At 36.8% G+C, this 27,921-nt stretch overlaps 1 protein-coding gene and 1 pseudogene across 2 annotated transcripts in view; both read right to left on the minus strand.

Moving 5' to 3' along the window:
- UBE2E2 (ubiquitin conjugating enzyme E2 E2) overlaps positions 1–27,921 on the minus strand; it is a 372,516-nt gene that overhangs the window by 138,606 nt on the left and 205,989 nt on the right. The window lies entirely within an intron of this gene.
- On the minus strand, positions 7,319–8,309 carry LOC129507020 (transmembrane protein 106B-like; annotated as a pseudogene).

The raw sequence follows: 27,921 nt of genomic DNA on the forward strand, positions 1-27,921 counted from the left end.
ATAAAGCTAGGATATTTAAATTGATGTTACTACATAATTTTAAGATTGAGTAAATTTTCTTAATATCATGAAGTAAAATTATTGAAGGGCAATATGGGTGAATAAATTTTGAAGTGAGAATTTTTAATTGAAGTATTTTCTTGCTATTAGAGAATATTTACAATGATCAGTATAATGCAAGGAAAATTTTTCTAGATTATTAAGGAAATAGAGGTAAAGAGGTACATCTGTAGAAATGTTCAAGAGGCTAGACATCTGAGGCAGGGAGCATTAAATGTAGGCATTCACTGCCACTTTAGTAGCCAGCCACTAGTCATATATGGACATTTAAATTAAAATTAATTAAAATTAAATAAAATTAAAAATTATATTGTTCAGTTGCACTATTTTTCAAATAGTACGAACATGTAGCTAGCGGTTATTGTACTGAAAGTGCGTATATAGAATATTTCCACCATTGCAGAAAGTTGTTGAAGAATACGCCTGCTCTATACAAGGAATAAACTGTTTCACTAATCACATCTGAGTCCTAACCAATAGCCTTATTCTCTTACCCAAACAAGTTCTTTTCATTAAACTTGCAAAAATGAAACAAAAAAGGAAAAAGAGGCTTGTTATTTATTTTTCTGAATGTTTAAGTGAAACAGGAAGAGGTTCTGGCCAATTCTCACAGACAAATGGCCACCAAGAAATGGAAAAATTGCTGAGGTCCTCAAAGCCATTGCTGTACTCACGTGGCAGGGTAGCAGTGGGCCCAGTGGCCAGGAGGACTCCTCTTCAGGGGTATTTCCTCACTAGGGGAGGGGTCCCCATGTGGGGCCTTCGCACTGGTGGGACCTTCCCCATTATGGGGCTGGGGTTCCTGCCAGTGAAAAATGGGAAATTTCATTGTTAGCCAACTTTGAATCTTTCCCTTTTTGAGATAGTAAAAACACTGCTTACTGGATTATTTAGTTAATTCAAAACAGGGTTATATGAGATAAACTCAAAACTGATTAACCATAAGTGACTGATCCTCCTGCCCCTCAGTCTCCCAGGAAACACAACCTGCAGCATTATTGGAACTACTAGAATCTTAGACCTAGTCATATATTGAGAAGATTAGATTGAACCAGGTAGGTAATGGTTTTCCCAATCAAGGTTAAAAAATGGCCTTTTAAGTATCAGTAATGGGCAGTGGTGAAAAGAGTAAATATAATCAGATGTAACAAAAACCTTACAAAGTGCCACAGCTCCTCATTTTCATCTCCTCCAAACTTTTAAAATTAGAGTCGAAAACGGGAAGCAAATGTTTGAATACCATCTACTTATTTCTCCTGACCATTCTGTGATTTGGGATTATTTAATGGTGATAAATGGTCAACAGTGATTAATGATCTTTGAAATGGTTATAAGAAACAGCGATCTGTTTTTTTTTTTTCCTCAAATTTTAAGAAATCCATGTAAGCAGTTTGTGGAGATCTAAAAATGTGGCTAACAATAAAAATCCCCCATGAACCCTTTCATTCACAAATGTTTTCTACTTGTTCAAGATGAACACTCTTATTGTTTTAGTGATAACATACACAAATGCAACAAAATATTTTTGGTGACATTTCGAACTCTGTAATCCTTACTCTAAATTCCTCCAGTTTAAACTCTTCTTGCCAGCATATTTTACAATGGCATACCTTTGGGCAGTAAGGTGAGGGGCCCAATTCAACAGAACACTATAGGTTCTCCTGGTAGATGGGTAACATCACACTTCTGAAAAGCACTGAAAAGACTGGAAAATGCAAGTTTGTGGTGAATTCTGAGAAGATGCAGGAGAAAATGAACCCACGGGATTGTGCACTGAAAGACACTATTTTCTCACCAGATACCAAGATCCTGGATCTGCCGGACTTACTTTCCTAACCTCTTGAGTTGCAGTTTTCTCTTCTAATCCCTCATAATTACCTGTGCTCCAAGACAACAATTTAGAGGTCAGATTATTATAAACCACATGTCCTGTCTATACTACACAGGGGATGGGGGATGGAGAAAGCAAGCAGTATCAGGAAAAACTGTTTTAAACAAAATTAGATGATAAATTTGAATATAAATTATAAACCTTAAAGTTCATTAACAGAAATGCATTCCAGATAATTTAGCAGATACCTAGAATCCAATTACTTAATGTTACCTGTAAGTCTGAATATTTTCCACAAGAAAACGAATACTGTCCTTGATTAGTTTTCTATCAGAATCCATATGGGAGGCCAAGCACAAAAAAATATTAATTTAGTAAACTACTCCTAATTGCATTCAAAATCTTAATTATAGTGGATAAATTAGGTTTAGCTGCTGTGGGACAAAGAAAGGTTGTAAAAATTAAAATTTTGACACAATTAGTGTGAAAAGCAGTTCCAGACTATATGGTCAAACAGAAACACTGCCAAAGACATAAGATCCACATTAAATATCCAAGGTAGGTACGCCTTTCAGGAACTGACCAAAGTTCCAAAGAGGGAGGCTGAAATGCTTCATGACCAGAGCTTCATTCTGAAAAGATTTATGAAGTCACTGACTCAGACAGACTCAATAAAATTAAATCTGGCTAGACTTCATGTCTATCCAGAAACACCTTAATATTCACAGCTAAAAAACTTTACTATGGCTTATCCATTAGGGGAAAAAAAAGAGCTGGTTTGAGTCATAAGATTCAAGAACAGAACAGCAATGTCTAAAACTATATACAATGTTCTGTTCCAAATTCTAAGATAAAATTATAAAACATATTACTACAAGGATAGCTGAATTTGCTACACATGATGGAGGTGGTTTCCCATATCCCAAAGGCATCTGGTGGAGAGGGGTTCTCCTCACCATACCTCATATCCAGTGTAAGGCTGTTTTGGAATGCCTCTTTCTAATTCACACAAAATGCCATATACGTTCATGGAGGCCCTGAAGAACTGTATAATACCTTATTTCATTTACTGTAAAATGATGATGCATTTTATGGACAATTAAGAAAAAAACTGCAAATTAAACTATAAGTGATTTCTTAAAACATAAAAATGATTTTATACTTATCAAACGAGCTCTTGTGATAAGTACAGTGGTGATACATGATAATATCAAATAAAAAGACTGTGAGCAAAAACAATTATTACTAAAGTTTCTTCACATTCAGATTTCAAGTATTCTGCATCACTTTTCAGCTCAGAGATGACTTTTTCCCCACGAAATATAGTCCTGTGTGTATCATCAAGAGCATTGTTGATGCAGCGTATCTTGAAATATTGCTCCACTTCTGCCTCTGGAATTTTCTTCCAAGCTGCTGACATTCTTTTTAAGCGTTTCCCACCCCCCACCCCCAAAGGGAATAACAACTAACTTACAACAGCTATCTGGCAAAAAGAAACTGATATGAGAAGTGTTAAAGATGGGGGGGGGGTGCTTTCTAGAATTGCTGAGTTACAGTAGTAGTGCTTCTAAAAAGTCAGGATAAGTGCTTCTCTTTTACCATCTGTCATCCATCCAACAACTCATTCCTCAAATAGTAATTAATCTCCTAATAAGCAGTGTACAAAGTAGGTAATGAGACTACCCCTTAAGGAACTTATGAACAGCCTAGCATTCATTTAAAAATATAGAAAGCATCTGAAATGATACTATGTTCTTCTGGTTATAATGGTTAGAACAGAGCTGAGTAAACCCTTGAAACTTTCTCCAACAACTCTATCTGCAGTCTGTAACAGTAAATCAAAAGCAATATTTTGTACTGGGAAGAACTTCAGAGATTAGCATCACTATCAAAGACATAAAGATGGAGGAATGGTGGTTCTTAATCATATCCTCTTTCTATACTTATAATGACCCTGCAGAGAAAAACAGGTCATTGTAAGCTTAAACTGGTGGAAGTCCCAGTAACAGCTGTCATGTTAATAAATATGATATTATACAGCTTCTGGCATTTGGTACTCAGCTATTTATGTGGTAAATGCTTTCTTCTCAGAGCCCAAGAGTAGGAAGGGATCAAAAGCAGATTCCTGGTAGAGACAGGATACTACCCGGTCCCAGGGCAATGGTAACTCAGCTGATCTCTTATATTGATGACAGCACACTAACTGGATCTGGTGAGCAAGAAATGGAAAGAATCCCAGTTGATCTAATAAAACACACACACCAGACATCTCACAAAAATTAAAAGATACCTCACATTGCTTACGTTTCTAAGAAGTCTAATGCTCTGGGGCAATAGTGAAAACATCTTCTCTAAGGTAAATAATATGCTGCTTTTCTCAACACCTGCTGTTAATTAAGAAAAAGGCAGACCCCTTTGGATTCTGGAACCAGCATATTCCATTCTTTATAATACGGTTTTTGACTTATCAGAGACTTGGTAGATGCTAGTTTCAAGAGTGACTCAGAGCTATAGGAAAGACTTTTTGCAGCAGGTCCAGGCTATGATGCATCTGTGCCAGTGGATCTGAGGGTGCAAGACCTACCTCTGATTAATGGGAGGCTGTGGAGTCACCAGCAAGTACCAAAGAGAAGTCACAATGCAGAACCCTGGGGTTCTGTGGCAGAAAACCACCTTCTGTTTAATTGTTTAATTAAATCTTTTTTTTTAAGATTTTATTTATTTATTTATTTATTTATTTATTTATTTATTTATTTATGAGAGAGAGAGAGAGAGAGAGAGAGAGAGAGACACGCAGAGACACAGGCAGAGGGAGAAGCAGGCTCCATGCCGGGAACTCGACATGGGACTCGATCCCGGGACTCCAGGATCATGCCCTGGGCTGAAGGTAGGCACCGAACCGCTGAGCCACCCAGGGATCCCCCAACTACCTTCTGTTTAAAAAACAGTTCAGGGACACCTGGGTGGCTCAGCGGTTGAGCATCTGCCTTAGGCTGAGAGCGTGATCCTACAATCCCGGGATCGAGTCCCATATCGGGCACCTTGCATGGAGACTGCTTCTCCCCCTGCCTGCCTCTCTCTCTGTGTCTCTCATGAATAAATAAATAAAATCTTAAAAAAAAAAAAAAAAAAAACAGTTCATAGGGCCACCTGGGTGGCTCAGTGGCTGAGCACTGCCTTCAGCTCAGGTGGAGTTCCCAGAGTCCTGTGATCAAGTCCTGCATCAGGCTCCCTAAAGGAAGCCTGCTTCTCACTCCGCCTATGTCTCTACCTCTTTCTCTATGTCTCTATGAATAAATAAATAAAATATTTTAAAAAATAAGAAATTAAGAACAGTTCATAGTATGTAATAGGGCCCGAACAGAATATGCACGTCTGACTATGGGTCAACAAATGACCCTGGGACTGGAAGTACTTACTGAGACACAAAGTTAGATTGGCACAGAAGCAACCTGCTATAGGACAGAAATGACTTATTTGGGATTAGGCCCAAGTATACTCAAAAAGCATACGTATATTACAAGTAACCCAGACTCTCATAAGATAAATGTCTCGTCCTTTCATGATTGACAGAAAAAAAAGGAATTCAGAAGTAGCTAAAAATGGACTACTGCTACACTGCAGTCTTATTCAGGAGGAGACATAAAGGACTGTAGTAAAGGAAGTTTGGCCAGTGAGAACAGCTGGAGCAGTACATTTGGTCATCCATTTCAAATGGAGGGAGAAATGGCCTGAACTAGATACAGCTGCACTCATGGGCAGTAGCAATGGCTTAACTGTTGATCACAGCCCTAGAAAACAACAGTGAAATATGATATAAGGAAGTCCAGGAAAGATGGACTGGGCACAAATCAGGTGCATTTTTATATTTGACATTAATGCCCACCATGATGCATCCACCAAAATGTCACTATGTGTGTGTTGTCAAATGTCAACAAAAGGTGGACAGGATGAATCATTCTATGGCTGTCAGCCAGCCTCCCAATTAGGCCACCAGAGCTGACACGATGAGCCCAAGAATGGAGTAGCTAAGGTGCTTCTTCTGCTTATCAATGCTGAAAATAGTCATTACTAATGTTAAATGCTTTAACCTGCCAGCAAAAGATACTGATGTGATCTTCTCAGTATGACATAATTACTCAAGACTAGTCAGTCAATGACTTGGTATAAGATTAAGTACATGGGAAGGGGCAATGATTTTTTTTTTGTATTTTATTTTATTTTATTTTATTTTTTTGGTATCACAGTTGGCCCCTACCCTCAGTGGTATGTGTTTACAAGGTAATCAGAACCTGATAAGTGAAAAGGCAAGAAGCCCGAATGGAAAATGGTATTGAAGATATAAAACAACGAAGTGAAAAAGTAATATACTTGAAAACAATTTTAAATAAAATCCAAACAAAAATTTGAAAAATTTAAAATGTAACCACTAGAGGCATGATATCCATGTGAAGTGCAAGTGATTAATTTTTTTAAAAGGATAATACAGCTCTTAATTTTGATATAGCCACCATCGCTTAATGACAACATTTCTTGGATAATTTCTACCAAAGACATAATTTCCTCCTTAAAACAGGTATAAAATGGATGACATGGGTGACTTACATACCTAATAGTTGTGAAAAGTATCTCTACAACTTCTTAGTATGCAAAGCAATATTAAAAAAAAAGTGGAGAATCAAAATACTTTATTTCAAAACTATTTTATGCCTGATCCCATATGTAATTGGAACCATATTCACATTCTGTAAGTTTCTGAATTTCATTTTCCTGCTTATTTTTATGAGCGACTTACTTTGTTGACTGTACTTTATTTGATACTTATTAAAGCTGTATAAAAGCCATGCAAAGTTTATTTACAATACTGTACATTAACTATGTTTGAAGACTACACAAAAATTTCACAAAACTTACTTACATGGAAAGACATGTGAAACGGGGCTTTAAAAAATTTTTAGGTACAGAACTTTGCAAAGATTATTTTGGTTTCTAGTGTTATGCAAGTACTAGCTTGAAATAAGACTGTCAAAAATGTGCAAATGAGTAGATTTTCAACAAACGAAAAACTACAAATGTTTAGCTAAAAGCTAAAATATCCTGAAATACTACTATGTAGCAATGGGAATTTGTAAAACAGAAAAAAAGTTATTTTTTAAAAGTCTTTCATGAATAACAGGTTCTCAGTAATATTCTATAAAAACATCCAGAAATAAAGTTTCTCCAATTATGTTCATCATCAAAATTATGTTTCCAGTAGTCACTGAAGCTGTGAATTATAGATAATTATTTGTTGTCCTACCTGGGAAGTCTCAATGTCCCCATTAGGGGAGGAGGGGGAAGAAAATCAGCAAATTTTGATTCAAGTAAAAGATCCTGGTACAGATATGAACACAGAGTAGAGTGTTGCAATAATGTACAAGTCCACACACTTTTAACTGTACCCCTAAAATGGAAGTGTAAACTTTAGGTTTGTTCAACTGAAGATCTTCTATCAGGAAGTAAGTACCTCATCCTTCTGAGTTCAGAAAAATATCAATAGGGATTTCTTCTCCAGTGGCATCTCTTTCAGTTTTTACTGTTGTGGCTGAAGTACATTTAGATACTCAGATTGCCCCAACTGATAAGTTGTGTTCCTTCCACAGTCAACATACTGGTACCTCTCCTGGGATATCTGTTCAGAGTGTCCGAAGTATGTTGTTGTCACAGTAACTTGCATCATGAGTATATGTTATGCACTTTGATGGATATCAGTGTACAGAAATCATACATATAACTCATTTCCTCTGCTATGATAGTAGGTACTGTATAATCAATTTGTTTTATATCCAGTGGGCCAATATTGGTTATGTTGTTTAAGCGTGCCTTTCCAATAACTGTTTTTGAAAATTGAACTTGTGCAGTGATGTTTTCAACTTCAACAGAATAGTAGTTTTTGTTTGTTATATTTAGTGTGTTCGTGATATTTAAATATACTGTACGCTTTTTTTTATACTGTATGCTTTTGAACATCATAACTGACGTATACTGATTTTACGCCAATGTATTTCACGTCAATAGAGCGAGGGAAAAGGAAAAATACAGCCAATCCAGAAAGGAGCAGACAAACAAACACAGAAGCCGTCACATACAGCTTTGTCCTTCTTGGCCTTAATCTCTGATCACTATATGGAATCAATGCCACCAGCTGGTTTTCTTGCCCTCTAGGAATTCTTCCCGTTCCTAGACAAGTGGGGCAAGTGACACTATCTCTTCCTATAAATTCCACATACGGAAACTGAGAGACATCTCCACCTCTCCCATCTTCATTATGGACTTCATTATTAACCAGTCCATTCCTCATACTTTCAGTTGATGTGACTCCATCATAAGCATCTTCTTTATTTGAATGCAAAGGCAACTGAGAAAAAGACTTTCCCATGTCTGAAAGAAGGAGCCCAAGATGCTATCCAGTTTATAACTGCTCTTTGAGTACACTGATAGTCCCTTCTCCTTGTCCAGTAGTTACCTCTGCTCACGGTATTAAAGTCCTTTTTTTTGCTTTGTTTTTTTTTTTAACCAAAATTAATACCTATTCTGGATATGAGTTTTGTTTCTAGCTCCTGAAACTTTTGCTACTACCACTATACAAAGGTTTATAAAATAACTGATCAATAGGATATCCCACAAAAACACTGCTTTAGGCCAAGGACCCATTTTATAATAAAGAAATGTGACAAAGGGTACATAACCTTAGAATCCACTGGTCTAACCATGATTCCATCCATAAAGAAACAGCAGGCCCCACAGGCAGGTAGAGTAGCCTGTTAAAAAAAATCAGCCAGGGGTGCCTGGGTGGCTCAGTGGTTGAGCATTTGCCTCTGGCTCCGGTCGTGATCCTGGGGTCCTGGGATCAAGTCCCACATTGGGCTCCCCACAGGGAGCCTACTTCTCCCTCTCTCTCTCTAATGAATGAATAAATAAAATCTTAAAAAAATAAGTAAAAAAATCAGCTAAAGAGATATCTTAAAGATAACTTCCAACTCCAGAATGTGGTATATGCACTGAAGCAATGCTTTCAATGTATGTCTGTTACCAATAGTTAGAATACTTAGATCTGAGAATCAAAGGATGAAAGTAGGATTAACTTCTGTCATCATTCCCAGTGAGCCACTTGCAGAATGTGTGTTTCCACCCATGCAATTTCAGTATTTGCTAAGTTAGAAGTCCTGATTCCCAGACAGCTTTGGGGAGGTGATTGTTTCATCCAGGGGACACATAAAAGCTAATTTAATACAAAGCTCTCACTACCCCCTGGTCACTGTGGTCTTCTCCTATCTGTACACCAGTAACAAAAAGGAAATCAGCTTACTGTTGGGAATATTCAATACTGATTATCCTGAGAAGCAAAGACTATGGCTACAAGGTGAGGGAGGGAAACATATGCTCAGAAATTGGGGGATTTCATCTGAGTATCTCTTGCTGCTTCCATGGCTAATGGTAACAGTAAATGGGAATTCCAGCATGACTCAACAAGAACAAGGCAACTAAGGGCTCAGACATTTAAGTGAAGATCTTACCTCAGCAGGTAAGCAAACTCAAATCAGGAAGAAAAAAAAATGGCAATGATGAAGAAAATACAGACTGGGTAATAGAAGGAGATGATGAGATGGGGGCAGCTGCTGCAGTAGGGACTGTAGCTAGTTTCTCTAATTCTCTTGCCTGAAGTCTTTTGCCATATGATTAAAGCAAAGCTTTACCTTAGAAGGGACTCAGTTACTGATTGCACTTGTATCTTCAATCTCAGGGAAGAAGGGAGTCCTAATATTGTAGTATGGAAGCTAAGTACAATATAGGGCATGAGTGATCTGAGTGGTGAAAGGGGTATATTATACTGGATGGACATCTTTTCTGCACCACTTTAATTCTCTAAATCTCATTTGTGTCTGTCTTATTTTAGCTATTTCATCAGTACTAACCTCATAAAGGTATAATCTGACAACGCCTTTTCTCATGCTTGTGGGCACCTCTTGCCTCTCAAAGGCATCTCTGTTGAAATAACTTTGGATCCCTACTTGTACACCACCTCAGTAATTACTGGGGGATGTGGGGGAAGTTAATATATTGTAAGAAAAATCTTGACCAACACGAGCTAGTGGAAAAATTCTTCCTCCTTTCTCCTATCACAATGCATAGTCTTTTTTTTTTTAATTTTTATTTATTTATGATAGGCACACAGTGAGAGAGAGAGAGGCAGAGACACAGGCAGAGGGAGAAGCAGGCTCAATGCACCAGGAGCCCGACGTGGGATTCGATCCTGGGTCTCCAGGATCGCTCCCTGGGCCAAAGGCAGGCGCTAAACCACTGCGCCACCCAGGGATCCCACAATGCATAGTCTTAAAACACAGTTTATATAATTCCACAGGGTATAAGCCTACAGGATTGGGTAGTGGCAAGCAACTCAATAGCTTATCCATGTATTACTGGCTCTCCCTCCTACCAAGCTACATTCTTCTTGTTCCTCTACTTCTTGGGACTGTAGCCCTAACAAAGTAAGAGCACATAGACATCTCCTTCAGACTCCTCTTTCTGGGGAAGATAAGCTAAGACAAACCTCAAAGTATGTGGTGTCTTTATGATGTCCAGAAGGTCGTTCCTCTAGTAATGAGGTGGTAAGTGAAACCACAAGCAAGAGATGAGATCACTCAGAGAGGGAGACGACTGAGAGAAGAGGACCTAAGAACTGATCCAGGAATGGCCATGAGGAAGATGACGGCTAGAAGAGAAGACTGCAGTTTGGTGGGAAAGGTGGGTGGAAAACAAAGTACTTGCAAGGGAGTTTAGCAAGGCACACAGATAATACACATCTAAGGAGTTTTTGCTTTTTTATTACTAAATTTGGCTAGATCTTGACTGCTGTGGATACTTGATATGATGCATTATCAAAGAAAATGAAATAATATGCAAATAGAAGTACTGTGGAGGAAGTTTTTTCAAACCACAAACCACATTCTTCTGAGGGGAGCCTCCACCTTTGTGTCTCCCTGGAGGCAAACTGGTAGACTAGCTGCAGATGAAGGATGATCTGGCGGCTAAGCTATTAATTCATACAATTTTATCTTTCAAACATTTCTTTGGATTAAAAAAAGCTCAGATACAAAAACTAAAAGAAAAAAAAGCTCATAAAACATGCTTTTGTAAGGAGATCTAGTAAAAAAAACACAGAAAGCTCAGCACCCTAAGTAAGGCACTTCAGTTTAGTATACTTACAACTATATTTCACATCAAGTTTTTCTTCCTTACATTCAGGAGGCCATAATAGTTCATAAAAATGCTTTATATATCATTATGAACACTTAGTATCACAAAACAAATCTCCCTTAATAGTTTGAATTTATCACAAGGCTAAGTGGCATGGAATAATGTCGTCTGTTGTAAGAAGCTACACAGTTCTTACATCTTTTTAAAAACTAATTGTGTATATCTATCAGTTATAGCATTTAATTTTTTTCAGATTTAAAAATATTTTGATATTCTTTAGTTCATCTGAACTTCTCTTTTAGTTTATTAAGTTCAGTGTAAGAAAAGAATCATTACCTGATTTCACTCTGATTTTCTGTCTGTTTCATTCAGTATCCCTACTCTTACTGAAATTAAGGTCTAATGAATCTAACAATACTCCAGGTTTTATTAAAACACGTTTATGTTGTCCTTTCAATTTCCAGAAAGGTTTTATTCTCATAACATGCATTACATAGGCCACATTTAAATCTAAAGTTATAATTAACAATATGGAAGTCAGGGAACTAAAATCTAAATTTACAGCAATATGAAAACTGGGGAGCTTCAATTTAAATCACAAAGCAACACTTTATAATAACATTCTTTATGTTCTTAAATAAATATGAAATGTTCTTGTACATAAATGTCACAGCAATTATAAAAATAAATGTTTCAAAGGACCCAAGTGGAGGGTTTTATCTTCTGTCACCACTTTTGGTAACTAAAAAACATGACATATTTAAAATCTTTAGCTTATAATAATGCCTCAAGCATGGTACAGTTAACAACTGTCTTTCAAAATTAATAGCATAAAGCTACACTGAATACATTATAACTTCAAAATAAGAATCAATGATACCTAATGGCAATGTTGGGGGACCTGCTCTGGCCACATGAGCATTACAATCAAGCCAGTGGGCTTTTCTAATGAGATCTGCTTCTTTGCAGTAACACAATCATTTGTCTCCCTACTCAGAAACAGTGGCATCAAACTCTGATTCATGCTCAAGTATATGGATGGTATTTCAACAATTCTAATTCATTGACAGGTACAAGAGCTGCTTGCCAACACCAGAGTGGATTTAGTTTTCATTTATGTTTCAGAATACCCAATTGATACAATACCATGTCAAATAACTTCAGAGATTTTAAAGTCAGCCTAAAAACCCCAACATCTGTATACTAGAGCTCAGTATCCAAATAGTCCATTCTCTCTTTAGAATTCTAACCAAAATGTCAGTACCAAGGAGTTTTAAAAACAGCCTCTAGGTGTTTCAAATTTCTTGAGCTTGTTTCAGCAGACTACTGAACTGCCTAACAATAAGTAAGTCCCTCAGGATCTAAATATGCAGCTATACTGCTGGGAGTAAACAAGAGCCAATTCTAGGAAGAGTAGGAAAGGAACAAAGTGGTAGGAAATGTCTTCAGAACACTGCCTTCCCCTTTTAAAAAACCTAAGTCAAGCAATAACTCAACTCTTTATGGTTACTTAAAATCTGGAAACTATTCTACTAAGAGTGAAATTTATAAGCAGCATACAAATCAACTTAACTAGACTAAAACATTTACACTGATCTTTATTTTATCCTTTATTTCAGTATCTTGCCTAATGGCTCTATATTTCAAGGCTCTGACAGAACTGGTTGGTTGGTATGATCTGCAACCACTTCCTTTCTAACAAAAAGTACAGTTCCCTCCTTTAAAAAAAAAATGATGATGCTGATGATGACGATGATGTACACTTTATCCTCACAATGGGGCTTGAACTCATGACCCCCAGGTCAAGAGTCCCATGCTCTCTATAGACTGGGCCAGCTAGGTGCCCTTGGTTTTCTCTTTCAATTCTAAAATATTTCTGTTCACAAGGCATGATGCTTGGTTTGTTCAGACTCTGAGGTGTAAATGCTAACATAAAGATACTGCAGGTCATTATTTTATATATTAGATATTTATTTTATTTATTTATTCATGATAGACAGAGAGAGAGGCAGAGACACAGGCAGAGGGAGAAGCAGGCTCCATGCCAGGAGCCTGATGCGGGACTCAATCTTGGGACTCCAGGATCGCGCCCTGGGCCAAAGGCAGGCGCTAAACCGCTGAGCCACCCAGGCAGGGATCCCCAGATATTTATCTTAAAAACTCTAAGAATTTCTAGTATTAAAAATACAGCCTTTCTGGTTCCACTGGAGGCTCATTTAGATAAAATGTTGAGCTCAGGTAGATCTGAAGGCCATGGAAGCTTAGACTGTGCAGGTTAAACACAAATTGGGCTAATCACTGAGAGAGTTACAGTACTTGAGTTATGTATCTGGATTGTGGAATAAGGTGCAATACAATGTATTTTGGCCTAAAGTGTTACTCTACTAAAACACACTAAAATGAAAATGTATCTTTCCATTTTTAAAAGGTGCTGTTGGGGTACCTGGACAGCTCAGTTGGTGAAGTGTCCAACTCTCCATTTCAACTCAGGTCATGATCTCAGGGTTGTGAAAGCAAGCTCCACACTCAGCAGGGAGTCTGGTTAAGATCCTCTCTCTCCCTCTCCCTCTAGCCCTCCCCATCATGTGTGCTCTCTCTCTCTCTAAAATAAATAAATAAATAAATAAATAAATAAATAAATAAATAAATAAATAAATGTTTTCTTAAAAAAATAAAAGGTGGTATCATATGATGAGGGTTCCAAACTGCTTGAGGAGAGAGGTAGAAACAGTTGCTAAGAGGCTAGGATGGAGAATGTTCATTTTAAGAGTGAATATAATTCATTCCAGATCTCCTGAGATTACTTCTCAAAATCTCTGGGACATTAGAGGCTTTGAGCAGCTAGCCAACACTAGGGTTCAGTGAAAATTCTAATTTCATTTCCTAGATCTACCTTAATCTTAACATTTATTCATGAGAATCCCTAGCATAATTTCTAGAGTTCAGATTTGGTAGGGAGGGGTATCTCTGAGTTTGGGATTATCTCCTAGCACAGTACCTCCTGGCTATGACATACACTCTGTATCCTTCTGTTCTGGATTTCTGGCATCTGCAAAGTAACAATATATGATAATGGCCAGTCAGTAAGGAATTCAGTCACATGACTTCCTTTTGCAGTATACACAAGGAGACAGTCCCACTTTTCCAGAGAATTATTCTATAAAAATATTAGGTTGTTTTTCTCTTCTAAAAATCACATAAGAAATCCAAAACATCATAAATTCAATGTCAAGAAATAGAAAATATTTGTTTTGATCAAACTATTTATAAGTGTCATTGTGTTCCTATTCCAAATCTTATATCCTAGTCAGATTTCCTTCTTTTTTTTTTTAATTTTTATTTATTTATGATAGTCACACAGAGAGAGAGAGAGAGGCAGAGACACAGGCAGAGGGAGAAGCAGGCTCCATGCACTGGGAGCCCGACGTGGGATTCAATCCCGGGTCTCCAGGATCGCGCCCTGGGCCAAAGGCAGGCGCCAAACCGCTGCACCACCCAGGGATCCCAGATTTTCTTCTTGATAAAAATAATCTGACAATCAATTATTTGGAGAAAAATCTAATAATATTCATGTTTTCCTTAAAATGAAGACAAAAAAAGCTAACCATTATGTGGTATTCAAACATGCTTGCATGAAGCTACAAATCTTACAAAAATATTGAGATGTGGTTGTTAGAAAATTTGGTGGTAAATCTGACAATATAAAGCTATAGTCATTCTGATTCTTTTATGGTTTCAGTCTGAGCACAGGTGAAACCAAATGTTTCAATTTATGAACTATGTTAAATTTCTCCTTTCCATTTACATATCGGACGGGCCACATGCACAAAATCTAACTTCATAGATATTTCAAGAATATATCAGGTTCATAATACATAAAAGAAAAAGGAATATTTAATACTTTAGTACTCAAGTAAAGAGTACATGAGTGAGCCGAATGACTACTTGTCACCAACTGCCTATCACTCTGCTATAAAATTGACTTAGTATCAACTAATAAAAACTCACAATTGTACAATGACTAAAAGTATCTGACACATAAAATCAAGGAGATTTGTTCCTTTTAATTTAAACCTTTTCATACTTATTCAAGGAATCTGAAAAGAGAAAAGACAGAAATGTGTTGCCTAGCTTTGAGTACTACTTCTGGCAATCTTTTGTTTAAACCTTCCACGGGCTCCTAAATATCTATAGAATAAGGCCAGTGTTCTAGCTGTGGTACCCTAAATCCTCTACAATGTGGGAGCCCTCACTTCAGTCTCATTTCTTCTTGCTTTGGAATGAGGGAACCTGTTCTCCCGTCAATGTGAATTTCTGAACTTTACTCTGTACCTCTTACTTGTTTTCGTTCTCTCATTTGTTCTTTCTCTTCTTTTTCTCTTTCTTCCTAATCTGGGGATTAAATTCACAACACCTAATATCAAGAGTCACATGCTCTACCCACTATACCAGCCAGGTGTCCCTCTACCTATATTCTTTCTGAAGCCTTCATGGAACACCTTTTTCTTGCTTCTCTCCACTCATTCATTTGCATCTGAATCAATCAATCAACCAATCAACCAACCAGTCTTTCTTTTCTTTTCTTTTTTCTTTTCTTTTCTTTTCTTTTCTTTTTTCTTTCTTTTCTTTTCTTCCTTCCTTCCTTCCTTCCTTCCTTCCTTCCTTCCTTCCTTCCTTCCTTCCTTCCTTCCTCCTTCCTTCCTTCCTTCCTTCCTTCCTTCCTTCCTTTCTTTCTTTCTTTCTTTCTTTCTTTCTTTCTTTCTTTCTTTCTTTCTTTCTTTCTTTCTTTCAGACATAGAGAGAAAGAGAGGCAGAGACACAAGAGGAGGGAGAAGCAGGCTCCATGCCGGGAGCCCGACGCAGGACTAGATCCCGGGACTCCAGGATCACGCCATGGGCCAAAGGCAGGCGCTAAACCGCTGAGCCATGCAGGGATCCCCCCTGAATCAATTTTAAATGTTTTAAGGGAATCTATATTGGTTCATGTTTGTGCTCCCACACTCTTAGCTCAGAGACTGGCATGAAATGATGTTCTTCAAATTTCTGTTGAATTAAACAGACTATAACCAATTTAAGACCCCAGTAATAGTCTGCCCACCACTGCTTGATCTGGACCATTTCAGTAACTGATCTTTGGAGTCACTGTGCTCATACTGCATCCCCTGCTCATGCTGACAGTTAAACTTGTTGATTTCATGGCATGTCTCTGAGTTTTCCCTTATATTGATCAACTATAGCATTTATGGGTTATACTACTTCTTTTATCCTTAATGATAATGATGATGATGATTAGAAATAGACTGTGTTTACTGAGTGCTCACTATATGCCAGGGACTCCTACAATTATAATTAGTACTTTACATGTACTGTTACACATAGCTCTCAAAACAACCCAATCTATCAAAATATTCCCATTTTATAGATTACTAAACTGTGGCACAGAGAAATTAAGTATCTTGGAAAGATCACACAGGTAGCAAGAGGATGACCTGGGAGTCATTATGTATGAATAGTCATAAGGGTCAGTTTTAGGTAGCATGGTAAAAGAAATCCTCTCCTTATAGATAACACTTGGAACAAAACCTGAAAGACAAAGAGACATGAAGGAAGAGTGTTTCAGGGCAAGTAATATCAAAGAGAAAGGCTTCAAGATGGGAAAAGCCTGGTACAGTGGAGAATTAGAAATAGGGCCAATGTGGCTCGATCCAAGTGAAGAGAGAAAAAGTCACAGGTTAGGCTGCACAGGTAGGCAGAGGCCAGCTCATGGGTAGTCTCATGCAGCTGGATAAGAAGTTCCATGTGTATTGATTAACCTTTACATTGTATAGTCCTTATTTCTTATTCTTAATGGCAGAAAACATCTCTTATTTTTTCCCATATCTCTTGCAGCAGTCAGTCCAAAGTATTATATGAAGTACCCTGTGAAGAATCTCCCAATTGAGATAAAGAATTGGGATGCACGTCACATGTGCAGGAGTGGTTGAAAAGGTCTAATGTAGGAGAAGCAACTGGAAAAAGGGGGCATTCCAGACTTGTGGTATACAGTTGCACGGCTGTGGAGGGCAAGTCAAAAAGTTCTGGTAACAACAACATGGAATATGGAAAAATGATTTTGTTTTGGAAAGGGGAAGCAGAGATCTTGAAAGAAAATTTTTTGTGTGAGGAAGAAAACTCTTAAGATACAGTTAGGACTTTACACTCGGATTTCCTTTAAAACGAAAACAAGTTCTCAAATTCTTTCCCAAATGAGAGTGCTCTATTTTTTTTTTACGAGAATAAACAAACACTATAACATGTGAATTCATAAGAAATGCTAAGAGAACGCTAAGACTAAGAAATGCTCAGAAGAGAGGAAAGTACTTAGTTACTTATAAAATGCTAACATATGATCCTAGCAAGGGGAAGAAATACCATGGAACACTGGAATGAATATGGTCACTGAAATCAGAAAGTCCACAATCAGAAATCCCAGTTCATTCACTGTTGGATAAAACCTAAAATTAAGGTTTAAAATTATGTGGCGCCTTGACATCTGGTAAAATCAAGGACTCGAACAGCCTAACCATAAGCTGCCCCCTCCACTGTGCTTAAGTGAATAAGGGCCGGTAACACTTCCTATCAAAGGGCCAGGTGTGGTTCCTGCTTTATCCCTGAGTAGCAGGTTTCAGTTCTCTGTCAGTATACAGAATTATTCAAAAGAGCCAATCACACTGTTCTGTGAGAACTAGGGGATATACCCCTCAACACTATAAAGCCTCCCTCCCACCCACCACCTCTGGCTGTATGCTCTATTCATAAGTGCGATTCCCATGTGACCTGCACTGGCGTACAGGGTTTTCTTCCCTGAAGCTCTAAGTATATGTGACTAATAAACAGCTGCCGATCCCAACTGGCAAGCATCGGGTTGTGTGTTCAACCATTTGCCCAACCCCTATATCAGGAATCTTTTCCTCATCAGGTGCAGGGTGCAGAGGTGATCAAAATAGCCACTTACCGGATGTGTGGCTGGGGCCTTAGGCCAAGCCACTTAATGTTCATCTCTGAGCTTTTTATTTTGTAAAATAGGATTAACAATATTTACCTTGAAACTCATTGTGAGCCCTGTGTCTAACAGCTATTATTGTGAACACTGTATCTAGCACTGCAGTGCTAGACTAGACCCATCGTTGATTGTAATGCCATCATCTCCCCATCGTCTCCTTTGTATCCCCCATGACTCTTACTACTGATTTAAAACTTGTACGTTAAAATTAATAATAACTGTGTTTAAAACTAATAGATGGGGATATAAATGACAGATTGGCCAAATTTGGTTTAAAAGCAATCTGGCTTATTTATTAGAAATAATATTTCAATTCAAGCTACCACAAAAAGAACCACAAAGAGAATTTTTCAAGTTTTTGGCAAATAATGAAAATAGACATGAAACCAACACTGCTTTCAAGATACTGAATAGTAGGTTCAATTGTGCTCTGCAGATCTTGATATGCAAATAATGTAGTAATTTACAGTGATAAGAAGCTAACATTGTGTGTGCAAATGCTTTATTTTTAAACAAATGAAAAAAACTGGTTACTTTAGATAAGAGAAAGGGGGAAAATACAGCTAATAAAGCTTTCCCCTGGCAGAATTTCTTTTCCTTCAGATCTTCTTTATCATATCTCAACGTGTGTAAACACACACCCCTGTATGTCCATGTTTCCTGAATTCAGCAGTACATAGTTATGCCTTTTGATTTTTATGTAATCACAAAAATTATACAAGTTTGCATATTTAGTATTTGGAGAAGAGGAAGATTATAAAATACATATATATGCATACTAAAATGAAATTTTAGAATTGTAATAAAAGAGTGGGGGATGAGACTTTCACAGGATACTAGAAACCCTTGTGGACACATCTGGGGTGACCTTTTTTTTTTTTAAAGATATTCATTCATTCATTCATTCATGATAGACAGAGAGAAGGGCGGGGGCAGGGACACAGGCAGAGGGAGAAGCAGGCTCCATGCAGGGAGCCCAAGGCAGGACTCGATCCCGGGTTTCCAGGATCACGCCCTGGGCCGAAGGCGGTGCTAAACCGCTGAGCCACCCAGGGATTCCTGGGGTGACCATTTTGGAGTAGGTTTCTGTACTAAGAATTTTCTGACTTTAGATTCTGGCTAGTTTAGTAGAGCTGATGCATAATTACCTCATTTGGGGGATGCAAACTTTATTCTCTTCAGAATTCTAATTTGATATTGAAATATTTCTCATTATTATAAAGTCTGAGATAAACCGTAATTCAGGTTATGCTCCTCAGTAAGCAACTGAATGCCATAGAGATATTTTTTTAATGTACCATTTAAACATAGCCTCTTGGCTACCACATTCAATAAATATTTAAGCATGAGCTTAAAGTGGATTACTGTTAGCATGTTGTAAGAAAATTGCACAGTGATAAAGCTTGTAATAAAAATAAGCAGGACACCCACTGCTCATACACTATAGTTAAGTGTATTAGCTGGTCTCAAAAGCATTAACTTTTACTCAAACAGCAGCAGTAGTCTGTCCAATCTATTAGCTTCAGACAGTGCATACTAGCTGCAGGCTATTGGAAATCTTTATGTTTGTATGCTCAAAGAAATGATTTTCACTATATTATAAATAGTTAAATATGACATTGAGGATTTATCTTAAACACAAATGAGGAAAAAAAATGTTCTCTTCTACAAACAAGGGAGTTTAAAAAATTTATCATTGTAGTCTATACACATTCCCACACTTTAAATCTTGAAAAAAAAAAAGCAAGACATTATAGCTATGATTAACTTTTCTTAAGGGATATAAATTTATAAAAGGAGACCACCAATGGGCCAGATTTTTCATTTACTCTCATTCTGTTAAGTCTATCTTTCCTTCAGCCAAATAGTTTGGGAGTAATAACGAAATACATATCTTAGTTCAGTGTTTAATTTTTTTTTTAAAGCATGAAACATACCATTTTCTTGATTCCTTAATATTGCAAGGTATTTTCAACATTCAAAGATCACATACTACGGTTAATTACAGCCAATAAGATGTCATCAGTCTATATATTATATAGGTCTGATAAATTTGTTTTTAAATAACCAATTTATAGTGCCAAACAATGCTAAAAACATCATATACATTTACAGTTGACATTAGTCCAGAACATTCATTTGCATTAAACAGTTCTAAATAATACATTAAATAGGACTCCAGCTTCACATATGATAGGATTCATTCAGCTTTCACCAGTTTTTCTTTTTTTAAGGTACAAACCCATGATATTTCTGTTTACTGTTGTAAAGCTAGACTAGTTCTTTATAGAAGAGTAAATCAATAATAAAGCATTTTAGTTGCAAGTATACTTGTGAGAATGTGATTTTGTTTGGTACACTGCAGAATTTCAAGTGCCTGAAGGAATGCCTGGCATATAGGAAACACGTAGGTATAAGTCTTCTACCAAAAAGTTATTTTTTTTTGCTTTCATTAACATCACATAAATGTTGAATATATATGAATATATGAATAGAGTACCTATTGAAAAGCCAAAAATGTCATGCTTGTTTGTTTACAACAACAAGACACAGAGAGGCAGAGACATAGGCAGAGGGAGAAGTGAGCTCCTTGCAGGAAGCCTGATGAGGAACTTGATCCTGGACCCCAGGATCACATCCTGAGCCCAAGACACTCAACCGCTGAGCCACCCAGGCACCCCAAACAATGTCTATTCTTAAAGGATCACACATTTATTAATTTCATTATGAACTTCAAAGAAAAAGGCAAAAATCTGTATGTTACTGCTATGTGGAAATGAGTCTGATGAACCCAAACGAATATATGTCTATATAGGATTGGGGTGGGTGGGGAGGACTTTTTAAAGTATTTATGTCAACCTTAATTGAATATGAAATATTCAGAATTGATAACACTACTATTACATTGTGACATAGTAACAAGAAGCATTATACTCAAGTATTAAACTTGTTGGAAAAAGAAAATAAAGAGAAAAAAAGGAGCAGCATATTAGAGTTGTAGAGGTATTTACAGTGGGAATTTGTTAACAAAAAGGTATAACCAGTACACTGATAGATGTAGTTACATAATAAAAGCCTTCTAGATATTATAAACTATCTCTTCAGATGTAAAAAAAATTTGTTTAAAGTCTAATGCAGTATTTATTTTTAGAGATTTGCATTTAAATATTGGAACTATTTGTTAGAATTTTTGGCCTTTCCTTTCATTCCACTTTTTAACTATTAAACATGAAAAGTGTTCATTCAAATTAACAGTAATTTGCACTTTACGGCACTTTTCAGCCCACAATCTTAAAGTGTTAATTAATTAAGAACTATTTCTTTTAAATTAGGGTAATCAGAATTGAGAAAGGAAAAGATTCTTGCTTTTTTTCCTCTACACATACCATTTTGAAATTGCTTATGATATAATTACTGTATTTGATAAAACAGGAAATACTGTACAGAAATTACTAAAAAGCTGATTTCTGGGTATCGCCATAGAACATTTCTCTCTAAATCTTCTGGACTGATAGTTGTACATTACCATATGATCATGATTAGTAGGCTTTACATACATGTTTTTCAGTTATTAGATTTAAAGATGGTTTTACATGAACTGTTTGCTAGAGTTTAATTAGTAATGTACATCATCATCTTCTGATTACTATTTATCAGCCTGAACCGTAGTTATGTGGGCCAACTTGATCGCATTCTTATTGAAAATATTTTGAATTAATTTTAATCCCTAAGCATTTATTTATTCTCACTAAGTATCATACTAACTGCATTTCCGTGTTACAATTTATGATACAAAACAACCAAACTCAGGCCCCTAATCTCCAGCTTGCAAAGCTTAAATAATTTAAATGGATATTGCTGATAAAAAAAGGATCCTTTTTTCAATATACAGTGGTTAATGCAAATAAAGTTGTTTTCAAAGACTAAAAATCTGTTTATAGTCTTTTATCCTAACAGCAAAGCTCTGTTTTGTTTTTAAGAGGAGATCCAAAGATATGTCAGAAGTCATGATAAAACTGTAAACTCCATTATATAACTCTTAATATAGTTCTATTAAAATATGTTATCTAAGAAAAGGACAAATTAATAGCTAATGTATACCACTGCTCAATAGAAAGAGAATTTTGAATGATTAGATTCCATCCATATGTAAATACACTATTCTATACTCATGCCTCTTCCCAAGAGTAACAAAAATTGAAGACTCACATCTCTTATTAAAAAAAGAGGCAATTTTAACAGGAAAATAACATGAAAAAGTAAACTAGTACTAGCTTAGACATCCAAATTTTTTAATCTAAGTTATGCTAATACACACATTGAGCCCACAAAATTTGCTAACTTCCAAACGGCAAAAATCCATCTTCCTGTGTATTGAACTCAATATACTACAACAAAACATGAATCTTCAGTACAGAGCAATGATTTTCAAGTGTCGCTCCTACAAGTTATTTAAAGGAACCACTCCTCAGTGTCCCCTCCTTTACTTAGAGAAATAGGTGATGTATTAATGAGGCTCTGTATTCCTACCCCAAATAGAACAGTCAAGCTTTTTTACATGTTTCATAGTCTTGGATCACATTTTGTTTAAACAAAGGGTCCATAGCTTAAAAGAAATCCCAAACCAAAAAAACACCACAAACCAATTTACAAATCGATTACTTTCTCCATTCTATTTTTCCCTGACCCACAGCCCCTCAGATACACCTTTTCCCTACACTTCAGGTACCTAACAGCACTACCGAATCAGTGAAAGATTGGGGCCAGGAAATGAAAAAAGGGTTGAAGAAAGAAAAGGAAGAGATAGCATTACTGTGAAACTAATGTTAAATGTTATCATCCTACTCAAGCTGAACATCTATGGACCTTTACATGTTTGAGAAGATTATAAAGAACTCTATATTAACAAAATTTGTTAAGAGCCATATGTAAATATTAGTGTTACTTCAACACTTGAAAGGCTCCAATAATAAATGTACTCTGTCTCTGCTTATCAGTGGAGTGGTAATGGTTAACAGTGATAGTGAGGGCACTCGTTTCTGGAAAGCCAGGCAGAGCACTACCATTTTCTCTGTTCATATATCCATTGTTGCTGATGGGAGTAACAAAAAAATCCTATCTTTACAGATTATTTTCTTTCAAAAAAACTTTAAAGAAAATCCAATTCCATTAATGCAATAAAAGAAAAGAATGGACAAATTGTTCTCAAATTGCTTCTTCAATGCCTCAAAAGTTCCTGGAAATATAATACTACTCTACTACATGTAAAACTCTCCAATTAATTCACAAGACTCTATTAAACATCCTTTGCACAGTGTTAGACAATATGTTTAATTCTTATAATCATTCAAAAAATATATTGGCTAATGTATCGAAACATCTTTTGAATACTTGGAATTCAGCTAGCAATTTTCTAGATAATTCATAAACTGTACATTCAGGGATTTTTCTTGCCACCTGTAGCACCCACAATGAGATTCCTTTTCAGATTATGAAGACAATTTCATCTTCGTTTTAATACCAGATTTAGCTTTACAACACAAAAAGTTTTATTTTTAAGGTAATTTATTTGTGAGGGCAGACCAGAAGAAGGAGAACTAGCAATAATCTGGAGAAAAAGATACATCATTTTCTAAAGTGGAATAAATGGATTTAATGTCTCATATGAGAATATGATATATGGATATCAAAGTTAAAATTTTTCAAATAAAGTTAACTTTTTTTGGTTAAAAGATAAAATAAAATAGGCCCCTGAGGGTCTATTCCTTCTCTGCTATTCATCAATACCTACATGCTATGTGTATGTAACATGAAAACAGAATGACAGCATCTTAATGAAAAGTTCCTTCATAGATTTCAAAGGAATATTAAGCATAGTTTAAGCAGTCTCTCTTAGTTACGTGACTGGATACATTATGGAAACCTAGTAAGAACAAGGACTTTTAGGAGGGACCTCAGTTTGATTTCTAGCTTAGGTATGACTGTAGGTAAGAAATTTAACCTGTTTGAGCCTTATTTTTTTCTCACATACAAAACTGGTGTGCTTATTCTGCAAGACTGTTGTGAGGATTATAAAATATCCAGCAGAGTGCAGGCACTAGGTTCTTAGTAAAGGTAACAAAACTAAAAGTCTTCAATAATAACAGGAAAGATAAGAGAACCACAAACTATGGAAATTCAGTAAATATTAAAAAAGATGATTACACCATGACACAGAATTCCAAGCAATGCAATCCCAATGTTAGCGTTGGAGAAACTGTTAAGTGAAGGATTCTTGACAAATGAGTTTAGCTGAGAAATGTGAAAGTTAGCTGGTGGCGGCCATTCTCTTAGGCAGCTCGCTGCTCCTCCAGCTCTCTTTAGAGAAACTTTCAGGCCAGCAGCTTTTAACTGCCCACTTGGCATGGTTCCAAGCAGACCTCCATCATATTAAACAAAACAGATTCACCTTTCTGACATTTTCTCATCTTTTCAGTGGCACCAACATTCTTTGAGCCATATAGGCTCAAAATCTCAAAGTGTTTTCTTGTATCAAAGCCTGTCAAGACTTCCTTTGTCATATCTCAAGCAACCATGTCAAAATCTTTTCATTTCTATTCTAACTCCCAATTCCCTATAAAGATATCAAATGGATTAATTTTCTTTACAAACCATTGGTCTTATCTCACTCCACTGCTGTAAAGCCCCCACTGACTCTTCAGTATCTTTTGCAGTTTCTCTGTGGATTACCTGTAGCAGACTAATCCATATAGTGCTAAGATGAACTGACCAAATCCATATGCACTCAATAAAATGCTCTGGCAATGTGGTGCAGTGTTTCACAAACTTCCTACATGGTTTTTACATACACAGGAGCTTGTGAATAACTAACTATAAAATAAATAAATATCGCTGCCACTAAGAGTAAAAGCCAACATAATAAATGCTTAATGTGGATTGAGCAGTACTGTAAGAGCTTTATAAGGATAAAATCATTTCATCTTCGTAACAACTCTATGAGGTAGGTATTATTATTATCAGCACTTGACACATGAAGAACAAGGAAGAGGAAAAGTTAAGTAGCTTGCCCTGGGTCACAAAGCTAGAAAGTGGTGCAAATAAGATTAGATTTCGGGCAGTCTGCACCCAGGGTCTATGTTTTTATGCACTAAATAGATTGCTTCAGGCTATCATTCAAGAACCCTGAGTCTCAAAACCTAACCTTTCTATAATGAATTCCTACAACTATCCACAACTATGAATGTGTTCTTTTCATCTATGTAGATTATCATTATTTCATTGAGGTCATCAGAAGTCTAACTGAAAACTAAGCTAAGTAAAGAGATCATTCATTATGTTACTTATAATAAATCCAAGAGAGCATACATCTGAGTGCAGAATATGTGGGCCCTGGGTACGTGTCTGGCTTCCTTCCTTCTTTGGGATGGCTTCGTGATGGCTTCATCTTCCGGCTGGTAGTAATACGAACCTAAGATAACCAATCCAAACCAAAGGACCTCCAATCTGGAGGAAGAAGAGAGAGCACTACTTCTGTGTTCTCTTTTATAGAAGTGAGGAAAACATCTCTAGACCCCACATAGTAGACTGCTCCTCATGTCTCACTGCTTAGAACAATCCACAAATGGAATATATGGTTATTATTAATGGCTTGAACTAATTACTAGGGTGGAATGGGTGTCAGAATCAACTGTTAGGACTACCACGGTCATTTTTCTATACTGGGGTTCATACTGCGGGGTGCATTCCTGTTTAGAACATTTTCTCAACTCCATTTTTCTGAATTTAGCCATGTTTTCCAACCTCATTACTCATCCTTTTTCCCTGCCTCCCTCCATCCATGCAATGTTTGTTGAGTGTCAGGAAGACCTGAATATATAATGGCAAGGTAGACAGATATAGTCCCCGTCTTCATGGAGCTTATGTTCTGGCATGGTAACCGACAAAAGTAGACCAAGTAAGAGTAGTGCTTGCAGGCTACAATAAGAGTTGTAAATTATAATTCACAGCAAGCAAGGGAGCTATTTTAGCTATATGGTTGTAAAGAAAAGCTTCATTTTATAATGATATTTAAGCTAAGAACTACAGAATAAGAAGGAGCCATGTAAGGGGTGGGAGGGAATCAGAACGTACAAGGTCCCCAAGATGGGAAAGAGGACCTGAAAGAGGCCCTCAAATCGAACAGGAAGAGTGGGAGGATGAGGGTTGATAGGTGAATATAGACATAAAATCCCATTTATATTTTATTAAGGTCACTTAGGCTACTCTGCAGATACTGGACTGAGCAGGGGTTGGGGAAGGCAAGAATGAACACAAGGAGAACAGAGTAAGAGGAAATAAACTGATGATTTTATTTTGTAAGCACAATGGACAGAAAATGGTGAACAGCTTGGGGGATGAAGGAGGGCTAAAAATTGATTTCTAGAGTACTGATTTGACGTGAATGATGTGCTATTATGAGTTATGTATAGACTGGGGGTGGCAGTGAGAAGGTTGCAAGTAAGTTTAGAGGGTAAAACCAGCTGCTCCCCTTAAACATGTAAAATTTGAGATGTTTGTGAGATATCGAAATGAAATGTAAAACTAAGTTGTACAGGTGGGTCTGGTGTTCTGGAGAGAGAACAGAGTTGGATACACATATATAATATACACACATACTCAGAAGCCATCAGCATAACGAAATTATACTATGACAATCACAGTGTGCAATTTGAAGATGATATGCTTAGATGCAGCTTTTTTGGGCATTATCCTAACTGGCATTCTCTGAGTTTCCCACATCTGTAGTTTGGGAAAATCTTCAGTCATTATTCCTTCAAATATTTCTTCTGTTCTTTTCTCTTTTCTCCTACAGTATTACTATTATATAAATGTTACACTTGTGGTAGTTGTCTCACAGTTCTTGGATATTATGTTCTGTTTCTTCAGTCTTTGTTCACTTTGCTTTTCCTTTTTGGAAGTTTTTATCATCAAGCTCAAAGATTCTTTCTTCAGCCAGGTACAGTCTACTAATGAGCCCACTAAAAGCATTCATTTCTATTACAGTATTTTTGATCTTTAGTATTTTTTTATTCTTTCCTAGAATTTCCATCTCTCTGCCCATGTTTTTTTGCATCCTATCTATTTTAGCCATTAGAATCCTTACCATCTTATTTATGGTTTGTTTTAAATTCCCAGTCTGATAATTCCAACATCCCTGCCATATTAGAGTCTGGTTCTTTTGCTTGCTCTATCCCTTCTACCTGTGTTTCTTGCTTTTTAGTATGCATTGTGATTTTTTTCTTCATAAAAGCATTCTATAGCTCTCAACCTTTTAGTGAGCCTTTGCTTCTAAACTGTGAACTTTGTAAGGGCTTCTCAGTTTTCCCCGCCAACCTAGGTGGGATAGGATAGCCAGAGTGGGCTGGAGTTGGGTATTTCCTTTCTCCAGGTCAGTAAGGCTCTGATAAATCCCCAATAGTTTAAGCTCTGGTAAAACAGTTTCTTTTGAGGACAGCCCTTGTTATGAAGGACAGGATGCAATGGAGCATTTCAAATGGTTCTTTTCCCCTCCCCCTGACAGAAGCAGAAAGGGTTCCCTGTGAGAACCTAGTCAAGCTCCTGCAGGTAAAACAATGAAAGTGTAGAGACCATCTATGACTGGCCCCCACTGGAGTTTTTAACTCTCAAACTTGTCCACCCTGAACTTCTAGAAATTCATGGATTATAGTTTAAGTTTTCCTATTCCAGTACTGGTTCCTACAGAGATTTCTGC

This window comes from Nyctereutes procyonoides, unplaced genomic scaffold, assembly GCF_905146905.1.
Source record: "Nyctereutes procyonoides isolate TBG_1078 unplaced genomic scaffold, NYPRO_anot_genome, whole genome shotgun sequence".
NCBI lineage: Eukaryota > Metazoa > Chordata > Mammalia > Carnivora > Canidae > Nyctereutes > Nyctereutes procyonoides.